General features: G+C 36.0%; 1 long non-coding RNA gene across 1 annotated transcript; it reads right to left on the bottom strand.

Moving 5' to 3' along the window:
* Positions 1-13,809: 13,809 nt before the first annotated feature.
* Positions 13,810-14,212, bottom strand: LOC146748110 (uncharacterized). Its single transcript, XR_014931186.1, has 2 exons — positions 14,010-14,212; positions 13,810-13,906 (listed from the first exon to the last, which is right to left on the bottom strand). It is a non-coding gene; the product is annotated as an uncharacterized LOC146748110 (long non-coding RNA).
* Between the last annotated feature and the right edge of the window lie 713 nt (positions 14,213-14,925).

The raw sequence follows: 14,925 nt of genomic DNA, 5'->3' as shown, positions 1-14,925 counted from the left end.
CAGCTTTATTAGTCCCCGATCAAAGTTCGAAACAAGGGCTTATAATGGGGTCTCTGTCTGTCCTTCTGTCCAGAGTTATATTTCAGAACCCTGTGAACCAGTTCTGTTCATTCTCTGCATGTGCCTAGTATTTTACCTGAGACATATGCACATGCAGTAGTTCACTGATTAAATCTAATATGTCTGACTGGCAGCCATTTTTTGTATGCATGCTTTGTCAGTTTTTCTTAAAAGTTTGTACAAATATTATACATTTTAAGATACATTACATTACATTATCAGTTTATAATGATTCGTTTTGTGATCGGATCAAAGATGGCTGACTGGCAGTCATTTTGTTTTTTGAAAATGTGGTATTTTATACAAGCTTTGTCATTTTGTGTTCTAATTTGGTAAATACATTATACTTATTATGATACATGTCTATGTTGATTCATTTCAGGATTGGCTCAAAGATGGTCGATTAGCAGCCACTTTGTTTTTTGAAATGTTTAAAAATTAATTGATTGTTTTTTTGTCATTCATGTTTGGCACATACATCATCAATATAGGAATAGATGTTTTTTTGAAAAATGTGGTTTCTTCGACAGGATTTGTCAGTTATGTTCAAATTTGATATAAATTTGATGTGTATGTTGAAATACATGTCCCTGATGATATGTTCCGTGTTTGAATCAAACGGGCAGTCATCTTGATTTTTTCAAAATATATTGTTGACATGTTTTTTTTTCTCTTCAAATTATACATGACACACGTTCATGACAATTCGTTGCACAATCGGGTCAAAAACAATCCTGTTTAAGATTTCGGAAGTATAATTTTATACATCTAATTTCTGTTGATACTAGACCAGCCATTTATTTACTCTAAATTACTAACTATGATTTTGGTCTGTAACTTTATTTTTGGCATGAATAACAACATTTCCCCTAATTCCACCGGGGACTATGTCATTCACAATGACTTGTTAAATAGGTAGGCTTATGCCTGCATGCCAGCACAGCCACCATACCGACAAAAGTTTCCACTAGCTTGCCATAAATACATCCATGTGAAGAAAATTCTTCAATCATACTATAAAACCTACACTAAAAAGATAAAAATAATTTGTGAAGGGAAGGGTGAGTGGGGAAGAAAGTTCTGCCTTGTAGCCAAACATTGCAGTGTAATGTGAATGAACACCGTAGATAACTGGTTGTACGTTTATAGTAGAAAGGTGCTAACCACACCACTGGTAGATCAATTAATTCTTAATTCTTCTTACATTGAGTAATCATGGCTTGAGATAATAACATTTTAAAGGTCATATTTGAGGGTATTAAGTAATGTAGTGCAAAACTTATATTTGCATATTAATTACAATCTGCTAACATACATGTAAAGAAACCGTTGCTATTGGTATGGTAAATACATACTATATCATAATAATACGCTACATTAAATCTATGTGTTTTAATCCAGCAGTACATTAATATTATTTTCTCCAGTGGTGAATTTCTAGTCGCCAATCAATTTTCTGTTCGCGCAGCTTGTTGTTTTTCTCCCATATCTGGTGCATTATTGTAATCATCAGACAGTGGGTCCCCAGCATAGATCTGAATATAACTTAAGATTTTAACACGTCATTCAATGTAAATACAACTGCTGAATGAGAATGAATAGAAGTTTGTTGAGGCAACACAGTCAACCAGGCTGTGCATAAAATTTCGGCTAGATTTACTGTTATGTCATAAGGGTTGCATTGCACGAAAAAATGCGACCCTCCCCCTTATGCCTGCACAAATTACTGTAACTCTCTATTCAACACTTGCACGAAAATCAGTGACCCCCCCCCCCAAGAAAACAGCGACCGACCCCTTCCTGTACATTCTGTTCGCTTGTTCAATAGTCTACTCATGTCATGGTTTGAGAGGGGAATGTTACCGTATCTGCATTATTAAAATCGCCACTCCATTGGGTGCACACAATCCAAACAATTTCCTTTAATTAATGTATGCGGATTTATTAAATTATGACAATGGAAACATCTTTGTCATTTATGTAAGTGCATGCGTTACTATGATAAATTATGATTCACTATTTATTAGGCGTAAATATTGTATTCGTTAAAATTGCAAAATTTTGGGACATCGTAAAAATCAAATTGAAATGACATATTTTTTTTATAACATGCCTGTATTTAAATATGCAATATTGCTGAAAACATGTAAGTTGTTGCTTTTGAATGCTGTATGTTGATGAATACATTGCAACTTGTAGCTCGCAGCTCGTTCGATTGAAAAATGACATACTCGAACAAGTACGTGTGCTTTTTGTTTTGATGTGTAGAACAAGTGTACAAGCGTAGTAGTGTTCGCCTTCAACAATCCGAATCAAACGATATTAAAAATCTTCTCCATATTGCACCATATTTTTAATACAATATATGATATACAAGACTGATGAAAATTATTTATATACTCGTGATATGCCTTATCTATATCTATCATGTTATAAAAAGTATCAAGTTGGTCGATTGAAGCACTCATGAGAAGCAAATGTTCTTAATAGCGGTTATTTTGACCGTTTCTAAGATGGCGGGCAAATCATGTAACTGTTTTAAACGTTCTTTTATTTGTGTCCGTGGGAAGCTTCGGCCATATACGCTATATATGTAATATTAAGTTAATCAGTTGAGGCATTAACTTTTGGTCAATACAATCAAAGATGGCGGCAAAATCATGTGACTGACTGTTTGTTTTTACTGTTGATAGTATCTTTTATATTGCTCATACAGCTATAGCTGACTTTGATGATATTTCTGTTAGAAATTGTCCTGAGATTATTACCACTCTGGAAGCACTTGTCGATATAAATTCAGGAATCGCTTGCCGATGCTGTTACGGACATTGCAGCTGTATGTTGGGTTAAACCCAAGGACATTACTGCACGGCCGTTTTTCAATCCGGGGGGGGGGGGCCCAAATTTTAATTGGTGTTTGTAGCCGCTTTCGCGTAGAGCTCTTTGGTAGGGTGGCGCCGCGATGTCAAATATCTTCTTATCTGACAATATCGATTATAATCACTTGTTAATCCCGGTCGCGATCGGTGGTATTCTTTGTGATGGTAGGTGGGTGGTTACTCTCCTTGTATACGTATACCAAGTTGGCGTTGGCTCTGTACAGGGTATGAATGCTTTAGTAATAGAAGGTGGAAAACGTTTGAAAGCAACGTAATGGACACGTTTTTGCCATCACAGGCTAGGGGCTCTTGATGAAATGTTTCGCTATCCTATCTAGCTCATCGCGGATAAAATAGTCATTCGGATACGCTGATCCCAACTGTTCTGAACGTCAAATATAACTGTACTAGACAATGGACACGTCTCGGAAAGTCATAGTTGTGTAAAATTTGATTAACTAAAATAGAACCCTAATTGAAAGACTGTAATAAATTAAATTTTGTTTTAAATATGCCCCTATAGCTTAATTTGCGTTTCAGGTGACGCTGGTCCGACACAATAATTAAGACTATTAATATCAAAAATAGACCTAATTGATTTTAAAATTGTGATTGCATTGTCAACACATGTATACATTTGTTTGGTTCGCACGTACCTCACCTCACTATTAGTAATTAACAATATGAACTAGTTAAATAATCAGCTTATTTTCTACGTTAAGATAAGTGAGGGGTGAGGCTGTGTGCATTCCAACTAATAGCGTGGTTCAGCGTTGGACGTTTTGGGGGTTACGTGTTGTTTTACGTATTTGCTTTATTAGAATCGCCCCTTCAATTTCATTTACTGTAGGCAGAATCATTACGATGTGACTGATTTCGGCAATGGACACATGCTCTACTAATAAAGCAATTGCGGCAGATTGTTTAATATTAATATTACATTCATTTAAATCTAATCTTACAATTGTTTCTTTCTTGGGACATCGTTTAAACTAATCACCTACATATGGTTTTATGGAGATCTAATATGAATAAAATACATACACTGGATCATCATATATCACGAAATAAAGTTTATTTTTGTAGCTACTCTAATTCACAGCTGCATTCTCCAATACGCATGTGTGATGGTACAAATTATCTCCCATATTGCATCTTATCTTTCTTACAAGGTTATTTTTTCAGCTGTCAATATCCAACGCAGAAATGGCCGAGGAAACATTATATACATAGTTTCTCTCATCCCAGCAATCATTAGAGCTGCACTAGACCTGTAAGCGAGTTCCTGATATTATTAAAGGGTGAATGGATGAAAGGTTAAAGTACTTAAAGAATACTAGCACAGGGGTGTGTTTGTTATCTGTGATGTCAAGGACAGCTTGGTATCCTCGGGGCGGACATCCGGGCATTTTCATCGCTTGGCAACCCTGGCGGTGAAAACAAAGGCCAAAAACTCGCAGAAAACGGTACTTTGGGATGGTGGTTGAGACTCCCCTGAACAGTATAACACGATTACCCCTACGTGTGTAACATATCTAAATTTGGCTGTTCAGGATTACTTCAAAGTTGAGTTTGTGTTGTTTTCTCGAATTTTCGCCGACTCGGCCAGCGTTCCACAGCAGCGCAAAAAGAGCCCATAGAAATGCATGTAGAGTGGTGCGCGTCTTAGCAACGTGGAGTGTCTTGTGACGTAGCTCCACCCCGAGGATAGGAAGCGCGTGTCGTGATCGCGTGTTCGAATCCCACGTTCCATGTTGTAATACATATGTGATCGTTTGTATTTAAAATAATTACTGTAAAATGATTAATTTTCACTGGGTTTAAATTTCGCTGATTTACCATTTCAGGCAAGTTCAGTGGGTTTTAAATTCACGGTTTTATCATTTAGATAATGTGTTCTATGCTAAATTTCACATATTCACTGGGCTTTAACTAGCGCATTTTTTAGTCAGCGAAATAAGCAAAATTAAAACCCAGTGAATAAATAACCCTTTTTACAGTAATTTATTTAACTCGGTTGTTTACTTCAGGTGGGCAGAAATGTCCATGAACTAGTTCATATTGTTAATCACTGATAATGAGATGATTTACGTGAGAACCAAACAAGTGTATACATAGATAAAAACATGCAATGTGTGTTTTTCTTATGTATTAAGGCATTTAGGTCTATTTTTGATATTAATAGTTTTAATTATTGTGGCAGACTCCCTTAACTCCCTGCCAGCGTCACCTGGTACGCAAATCTAATTATAGGGGGCTTCATTAAAACAACATTTAATTTATTACTGTCTTTTAATTAGGGTTCTATTTTAGTGAATCAAATTTTACACAACTATGACTTTCCGAGACGTATCTATTGTTACCTCTCTGTGTTGTTAGACTATATAATGAGGTAAAAGTCTCAATTAGCCAATATTGTACTCATTCGTGACAAGGTAAGTTCACTTTGAATAAGAATATGTATCAAACTCGTGCTAATTAGGTCCAGATCCAGTCAACTTGTATATGTACAGCGTGTTTATTTTGCGATTTCATTCACAGACCATAATTTTTGAAATGCGTATCTTGATCCTCGCCGTGCTCGTAGCGGCGGCCGTGTCGTGTCTATGGCTTAGTTGCGGACAATATCTTCATAGGTGGTGAATTAGGTAATAAGAATTATACGCAGTTCAAAACATATATATTTTTTGTGGTCTCCATAAAAATTTTATTACAACAATTATTAGTTATATATGATATATTATTCAAATTACAGGACGGAGTATCTATCTCAGATTTTGCAAGCAAGATGGATTCCAGTTGTTATAAAATACCGTAAAGTGATTTGTGAAAATACCGACACTTCTTAATAATCTTAAGATATCACGACATAACGCATGTGTTTATAATTTCAATGGTAACTGTAAAATGGTATACCGTTATAGCTTCGTAATATGGATGAAAATGAGTATATTGAAGATGATGGTATCACAAGAGCTACAGTGGAATGGGGAATGGACCGTACAGATCAACGCAGCAACAACCTTGATGGGAGAATGAACCTTTATGGTGAGCACTCTAGCAGTACGGTTGTTATCAAACATTTTAGGAAATATCACAAGTTATCCTATCATATGGTATCAGTTCATTTTCATAGATAAAACACATGACATAATATGATGTGATTACGGCAGACACTCGGTTGCGTGATAACTTTACAGTACCAGCTTTTGTAACACTACCCACCCCTTGCAAATAACAAGCTACTGTAGAAACAAGATATAAAAATAAATCAACAATTTGTTTTACATTACGTGTCAAGTTCCAACAGCTACAGAAAATAACGAACACGCACCTTTTTCGTTTTGTCCAGGTACTGGTTCTGGTGCCAACGCATACACTGGTCTGCGACACATGATGAGTTTGATAACCGAGCATCATACTTCTGGGACTACGATTCAAGCAACTATGTATGTATCACATATTTTCATAGTAGCACAAACACATTTACCAAATGCTATGCATGTCTTGATGATTTTAAATTACGGTGAGTGTTTTGTACGTTTTGAATGTTCGCTTATATTGTTTCATTTATAGGGTCTAGACTGTAACGGCCATGTCACCCATTGTGGTGGAACAGTAGGAGGTAACACAGTTGCAATTGCGCTAGAAACATTATTTTTACAATATACGAGTATTGAACTGTCAGGGAAGTGGTCTTATTTAAAACATGGTTGACGGTAAGCTAGGGTTTACATGGATTGACTAAAATCTGATTTTTTATAGAACTTGTCGTTGAATTAAGAAATCGTTAAACCATCTGGTAGGTGGAATGAACTAGTGACCCCCAAGATATGATACTATGTTTCGGATGCATCATCTTGCGAATGACATAAATATCGTCAGACAAATAAGTGAAATGTGAATTAGTAGATCTTAATTTGATGAAAAATAGTTTAAGTGAAGATTTCTTTATTACTCAACTTGTGTTATGTTATTTATAGGCCTTGATGAAATAGTTGCTGGAGGAAAAACTCCAACTAAGTCTGTTGTATCCATGTCTGTTGGTGCTGGTGCTAGTATATCACTAGACAATGCCGTACAATGAGTTATCGATGACGGTTATACGGCTTCAATCGCAGCTGGCAATGATGACCAAGATGCTTACAATACTTCACCTGCAAGAGTTGAAGATGTACGTATACATATCGGACACTTATAGCAATCAAATCGATACACTAGAATTAAAACTACTTGGTTTGGGATAATAGGTACAAAATGTTATATATTACGAAAAAAATACATTAAGTGACTATAACCAGTAATGCCATATGACGCACTTTAATCCAATTTAGGCTATTACTGTTGGTGCAACCGACGTTAACGACTATCGAGCAGGTTTCTCCAACTGGGGCGACTTGACATATTTGCACCTCGTGTTGCTGTTAGAAGCGCCTGGTATGACTGTGATTACTGTTATGAAACCATAAGTGGAACCTCCATGGCATGTCCTCATGTTTCTGGTGAGAATACCTTGAAGTAGTTTTATTAAAAACAGTTTTAAATTCTCATTGCGTATTAATTGTTTATTTATTTTGGTATTTTGTATAATCCAAATTTGATTTTTCTTTTCAAAGGTGTTGCCGCCGTACATCTGGGTGCTGGCACTTGTAACGACAATGCCAGCTGTAGAAATCAAATTGTTGTTATTTTGCGACTAAATATACACAATAAGCAAAGGCAAGTTAATACTTATTTTATGTAAGATCTAAACTGTCTGAAATGTAACATTACCAGGTCTCATGTGATATGCCGCTATATAGTAATATGCTGAATTGCAATTCCTCCTCTTACACAATTATACTGTACTAACACTGATGTATTTTCTTTGTTTATAGGTTGTTTTATCAGAGAACATGACACATGATGCTGCTCATTATAAGTGATTGTATACGTGAATAAACGTGATTTTAATGTCTCTGTCATATTTATTTATTTACTTTAGTGCTTGTTTAAACTGCTGATCATATATCGGCTCAGGGCAAGTGCAATAAGGGGGCTACGATAAACAATTCTGCACACAATGTCAAGAGTATCAATTAATGCTCGAATATAAAAAAAATAGCGAAATAGAGGTGTTAAAGCACAATCCTAACGCGTTCACCCTACCTTTCGCAAAACAATTTTGAACAGCAAGTTGATATCGATTTAATTAATTTAAAGCTGACTGCGTGCGTGTCCCGAACACCAAAATTGACGTTTCAGTGCACATATATATAACTAAATAAGAACCCCACGTCTTAGCTTTGGCTACGAATAGTGTATTTTCCAATCCAAACTTAGCTATTACATTTACTGTATTTCCAGGCTGAAGTTAGCCTGGCATGGATGTCGAAACATTATGACCACTGTAGTAATACTGATTAATTACCCAGGCAGACAGATGTTAGTTACACAGCGTAAATTCCATAAAAACAGGCAGCTGTTACTTCTATACAACTGAACGAATATACCCATGTATGTAGTCTTAATAAATGAAATATTCTCGTCTTATAAAGAAACCATTTTTGTTATTTACCACAAGCTCTAAAACTACACACTTCAAGGCAAATTGGTGTTGAAGACTGCTCACACTTACAGTAAGGGTTGTTTCTGTAGTACCAACTACGTACAGCATATCACTTTATATCTTCCACATGGTTCGTCAGAAAATCTATCACAATTAGTCTGTTCGTTCAACTATTAATGTCCAGTCCAAGAGAGTGTGAACATAAAGCCAGGTAGGAATACCTACATACGTATACTTTGTGGTCAGGACATCAAAATGCCACCTCGGCATGCTCTTGGTAAAAGAGTGTGGCTTATAAACATGAGCTTATAGAAAACAACGTATTTGCACAAAGGTGAGAATTACTATAAATCTGTATACCTAACTTGGCTGGAGGACATTGTGAAGCCTTGCCAAATCGTAAAGGAAACTAACTTGGCTGAATCTTTAAAGAGACAAGGTCATTGACCTTTTTACTGGAACGAAGGATCGACCTTGTCCCCACTCCTGCACTCCTCTTCGAGGGGGATCGGGAGCACATGTAAAGGCAGTTCTTGGCGACCGATGTGCGAGCAGGTCTTGGTCTCTCCGTGCAAGTTGTGAAGAAACAAATACTATGCTGTATGCGTAGAAATCCACAATTTGGATCTGCATAGCTAACACTGCTGGCTAACTACAAAGACAATGGTAATTGTTACCAGTAACATTAGTATTTCACACATACACCCACATTGATGTAGGGAATTTCTGAGGCTGTAGTGGTGTATATTGTCATTTTTTTATTATTGATTGCATTATTGTACGTATTGTTTCATATTATTTAGTAATCTATTATTTTCCCAATATCGTGTTTTTATTACATGCGAGTGATTTTACATCCCATATTCACTATACTGTGATGGTAATTAACAATGATATAAATCCTAATTCTGTTATTATTGTGCTTGGTATCTATATTTAGTATGCTAGATGTTCTTTTGTTAGTAGTCACATGACCTTGCACGATGTTGTAAGGGGCGCCATGCTTGCCAAGTTGTATTTTTGCAGTTCCACAAATGAACGTGTTAATTAATTGTCGTGTTTCTGTGTGGGTCATTACGGTAGTGGTTAGACGATCACTCGGTTACCACATAAATGGCGACTACTACGATAACTGAAATGACAGAATTTTCGTAAATTGATGGTTACTGCATTTTCTGTGTGAAATACTACAGCAGGAGGTATCGGACTTTGTGTGAGTTAAAATAGTCAGTCAGCATCCATGAATTATTCCATTGAACTTCCATTGCTAAAACGGTATACGTAATTACGTATTCAAAATAGCGCTGATCGGAAATGTTATCGAATTCGACCCCTAACTTGAGTCATGGACGGAATACAGTGAAAGATTGGAATATTATTTCGTAGCTAACAAACTACTAGAGGCAGATGTGAAGAGATCTGTGTCAATTGCCATAATAGGTCCTAAGGCGTACAAACTTTTTCAAAATTTGTGCAAAACAAAAGAACCAGGCAAGTTGTGATTCACTGAGTTGTGCAAGCTGTTAACCAATGGTATGACTTGTGTGATTCATCGAAATTGTCCCATAAATCAATGAACTTGCGTCTTGTCCTTCTTTATATGGCGACCATAAGAAACCGATCTCCACCTAACAACTGATTGGTGTTTCCCGACGTCAGTGAGTGCGATTAATGGAAGCCTTTGCGAATTTCCATGAGCACGAAGCTACGCTACTGAAGCAAATCGAATCGACGTACATATACGTATTAGTAATATTTGCCTGTCAAATCTGAATTTAGATGAGTCGTGAAGAATGTTAGTCTCGACGGTGGGCGTCGTGTGCACAGTCACTCTACTAAGACGGTCAGGAAGCGCTATTGTCAGGTGAGCTGTATTTTTAATTTAAACTTTACTGCTCTGTTATGGTTGTTCAGTCATGAATATCAGTAACTGTAACTGCATGAGATGCCATCTGCAAAACGCAGAAAGTAAAGACGTCACTGTTGGTCTTGGCCATAATTTAACTAAATTAAACAAAACGCATTACTGCAGGATTGGGGGGGTGAATCTTAGAGGCTCAGATATGCAACTAAATTGCGACAAACATGCACACTAATTATATTACTAATTAGCTGGGCAGTATCATCGCGGTTGCTGGTGGTCGACTACAAACATGAAGGATGTTGTAAATGACGTTCTGTGGGGGAAGGGGTGAAATCGTCCATCTTTGTAGTCTTCCAACTCCTTGCATCGGGTACTGTCCGTGCCACCACGCCGGTGGTTCTGGCTAAACAATCTAGCACAGTTATGAAGAAACGTGTTACAATTTTTTTAAAAAAAATTAGCTTAACTTGAAAAAAAGCTAGTTATTAATTAATGTATCTATTTACTAATTTTGTTTTTCTATATATATTTTTTAAAAGTTAAACTAACTCATCGGCAACTTATCAATTGTTGTGTGAGTTTGAACTATTGTAAATAATTAACTTCATTTTTTTTGCTTTTTCTTACCCAGACAGTCTTGGCTAGATAGTGTTAAAATATCGGAGCATTGTCATTCCTGGAACATACTCAAAAATCAATTTTAAAATATAGGGAACCGACGCACGCGTATGTGATTAAAAGTCCCGAAAGTCTGTTTACATTGCTCTTTGATTGACAAGTCACTGTTGATGTTATATGCAAATGATTGCTGGCCTCAGTTACGGAGCAGCAGGTGTGCGACTTTCTGTCCTGGCTCTCTGTTTACTTACCTCAAGCACGATCAACTAGCAAACTACAAAAACAGACAAGACGTAGACGCTTCCAGCATGCAAGCGGAATGAAATAAAACATACACTTGTAACTGATAAGAAAACTTTTTCACCCTCAAATAAATTGATTTTTCATTTATTTTCATGTATGAGGTAGCGTCGATAGGGCGATTTAATTTTCGCGCAAAACAAGGCCACAATTTCTTTTGTTTTCTTGGTGCATAGATTTCAAGCCTTTTCACATTGTGGGCGAAACTAAAAAATGTTTCCACACATTTTTACTCCAACGCCATTTTAACACTGAAGTAAACATTTTTCGTTTCGCTGTAACGATTATCGTGCTGATAGAATTGCGATGCAATTGACAAACAACACTGCTGTTGCTGTCATCGATAACTAACTTTTCAGTGTCAAAATACACAAACATAAAATGCTCGGTTAATTAAAAATAAAAAAATACCCTGGAAATTACCAAAAAATCGGCAATGAGATGCTGTTTTTAATCACCGCGGAAAAATCATGCACTCTTTGATGCCATCTTGGTTACCTTAATCGGAAACCCCCCTTGTCAGTTAGCATGCACCGGTAGCGATGTCTACAGAAATTAGAGCCAATTAGAAATATAGTCTCCCATCCTGCATCTCTACCTTAAGAGAATTACAACTATGATTGTTACTATATCAGCATAATTTTGTTGCTGATCAAAGTACACTATTATTTATTAGCGTAGTTTTTAATTTGTTTTTATATTTCATTGGACCTGCTTTTCTAATGAGGGAAATGAGCCAAGATTTACTACTAATGATAAACATTACAAGTGCAGATTAAATGAAATGATTATAAAAATATCAGTATGATATCTCTCACCTTAAAAATAGTTTGTTTGTTTTTAAAAAATCAATGCGTTGCTCATGTTTAGAACATGGCTTTAAAGAATTGTTAGTTCTTCAAGGTGATGGATTTTTAAGTTTTGCTCATGTTTGTATATAATAAAAGTTTCATGCCAAAGAAATAAATGGTACTATTTGTATTGTGTTTCTACGTATGTCGGAGGTTGGATAAAATACCCAAACACAATTTAATAATTAGAGATCATTAACACTGTAAATTTGGAAAATGTAAAAAGTAGCCCATCATTTTTCTATCAACCCACTTTATATAAAGACTTGTACCCCCCAACAAAACTGTAAATTCAAAAAAAATGATTAACTAGTACAGTGTAAATAAAATGTGAAAAGTAGCTCACTATTTTTCTGCCAGTGTTTTCCTTAGGCCTTTGGATCCTTTGATGTAGGATTTAGTAATTTTCTTATGCTTTTCTACCTGTTCCTTTGCGTAAGAAAACATTCTCACTTGCACATACAATTTCACAATCATTATCAGAACCTATTCACAAGCCTCATCATCGGAAATATCTCTGCAGATGGTTGAACATATATTTATCTTTCAAAATGGTGGCATTAATGGTGCAAGCCATCTGCTCATTTCCCTTGCATAGCAAGGATTGTTTGTGAAAAATAAGTTCCATTCTTTAAAAAAAGAAATGAGATGTCATTAACTTTAAACAAACTCTCAATCCAATTTCTTGACTCCCCAACTGAGTCCCATTTCTTTGCATCCTTGCAATCTCTCATTGCCTTAATGCATTCTAAATAATAACTGTCACAACTTTTTGATTTTCTGACAATTTTCTTCTTCAACTGATAAGGAATGTATCCATTCATATACCTCAGAGTATTTTCTTCTACTTTACTCAATGCGTTGTCATTTACCAGCAGTGTGCTCTCTGTACTGTGACATGCTTTAAGTGCCATAAACATCATTTTCATAATATATATCTGTTCTAATCTGAAAACATCATCACTTGCACTATTATCAGGCACTAAAGCTTAAATGTACATTATTGCTAAAGTATGTTGATTTGAATCAGTACATAAATTATAGAATGTAATTCAAACTCATTTCCACTTGACGGCAAATATTTCGTGTCAGCAGCTACAATTGCTTGCCACAGGCCAGTCCCTATCTTGTATAGGTACTCTGAGTAACTCATTACCTGTTTGGGTGGACAATGACTGACTTGCTACTTTCGCTAAAGACACTACTGCATCTCCATGTATATTTCCTTTGAAGAAAAACTTTGGATCTACAGTAATGACTTTTAAATACCTCAGAAGCTAATGGTTCCAAATCAGCCAGATAGTCTTCTGCAGAATACTTTGGTAATGTTCTGATCATTTCTGTAAAGAAAACAAATGATAAATATTACCTAACAATATTGTTTAATTTTGACCAACTTCCTCGCCCCCAAAAAATTCAATGCTACCAAAAATACATTCATTTCTGCAAAGAACTGTGAATGGGTAAATTCTACCACTACATCCAAGTTTTGCTACCTGGTTTTTCCAACAATAAATATTGAATAGTGTATTACTGACTATAATAATTTAACCTCTCCTTCTCAGATTGTTATAAGTGTTCTCAAGTCCCAATTTCTCCAAGGCATAAATGTAACCCTTAAATCCTCTCTGTATAACCCAAAAGGGATGTAATCTATTTTTGTCCATTCATATACTAAAGAAATCTTACTTTTTTGGGTTGTTGCTTCGTTAGTTTTACTGGCTCTGACCCCTTAGATGTTGATGCTTTAGGTGCAGTGGTATCTTCAGTCTTCGGTTATGAGATGCTGAAAATGAATATAAACACATTTTACTAGGAATTTGACAAAACAGCAACTGTACCATCAGTTTTTTTAAAAATAACAATGATGTTTCTTACGAAATTCACACCTTCATTGTATTCACGTTATTGCCTTTAAAACACATGTGAACACACACAGGAAATGTCACAGTCAAACTCTACCCATAAGATATTTCAAGGTAAATATGTGGGTCACCCATTATTTCCTCCAAATCAATATCGGAATCGTCGAACAAAAGAAGATCTTTGGAAAAGCTATCTGGCATGTTTATTTCCGCGTTTAAGACTGCTCTTCGGTGAAAGGTCAAAGTGCCATGTATTGCAATACTTCGCTCTTAGCTCTGTAGTTATAATAGAACGACGCGGCACCGTCCTAGTAGAGTGACTGTTGTGTGTGTTTCTTTTGTACTACTATAACGACGTTTACGAACCCCAAGGTGAAGCGCCAGCGAGTCTTCAACAACCAGAACACTAATCGGACTCACCCTGTTATATCTCACGATTCTATTGTAATATGTTGTTTGTATTATTTTTGTTTTGGCTCTCTTGTATAATATCCAAGCTAATCCTAGACTGTGTCCCAGCATATTGTTTAATTATTGTATTATTATCACTTTATACGTTTTATATTTCTGAAGTGTGTTACCGTGGTTGTAGGTCTGGGTGATTAATAAGGTTTAGCGTTATTGTAACTGTTAAGTGCTGACTACTTGAACACTCTGCCCTGTTTTATGTAAATTGTATAGGATTTTGCTCCTATTCAAATTTCGATACAATGTCATTGGTTGTTACTCGTACAGGACGGGTCAACACACATTTCGCTGATTTTATTTATGCTTCTTTCGTCGAGTGTGTGAGCAACCCCTACGTAGTTTGTAATCTCATGTAGTTCAATTTTGTTATTCCGTTGTGTTGACTACCAGTATACCAGATTGTTAGTGCGCCCTCTATTGCAGTTGAGGGATTATTGTTGTCATTTTCCACCAGTGTATACTTTGAAAGTGC

This window comes from Saccoglossus kowalevskii, chromosome 2 (genome assembly GCF_978046115.1).
Source record: "Saccoglossus kowalevskii chromosome 2, keSacKowa6.1, whole genome shotgun sequence".
Taxonomy (NCBI): domain Eukaryota; kingdom Metazoa; phylum Hemichordata; class Enteropneusta; family Harrimaniidae; genus Saccoglossus; species Saccoglossus kowalevskii.
Note: the sequence above shows the minus strand (reverse complement) of the source record. Positions and strands in the feature narration are given on the sequence as shown.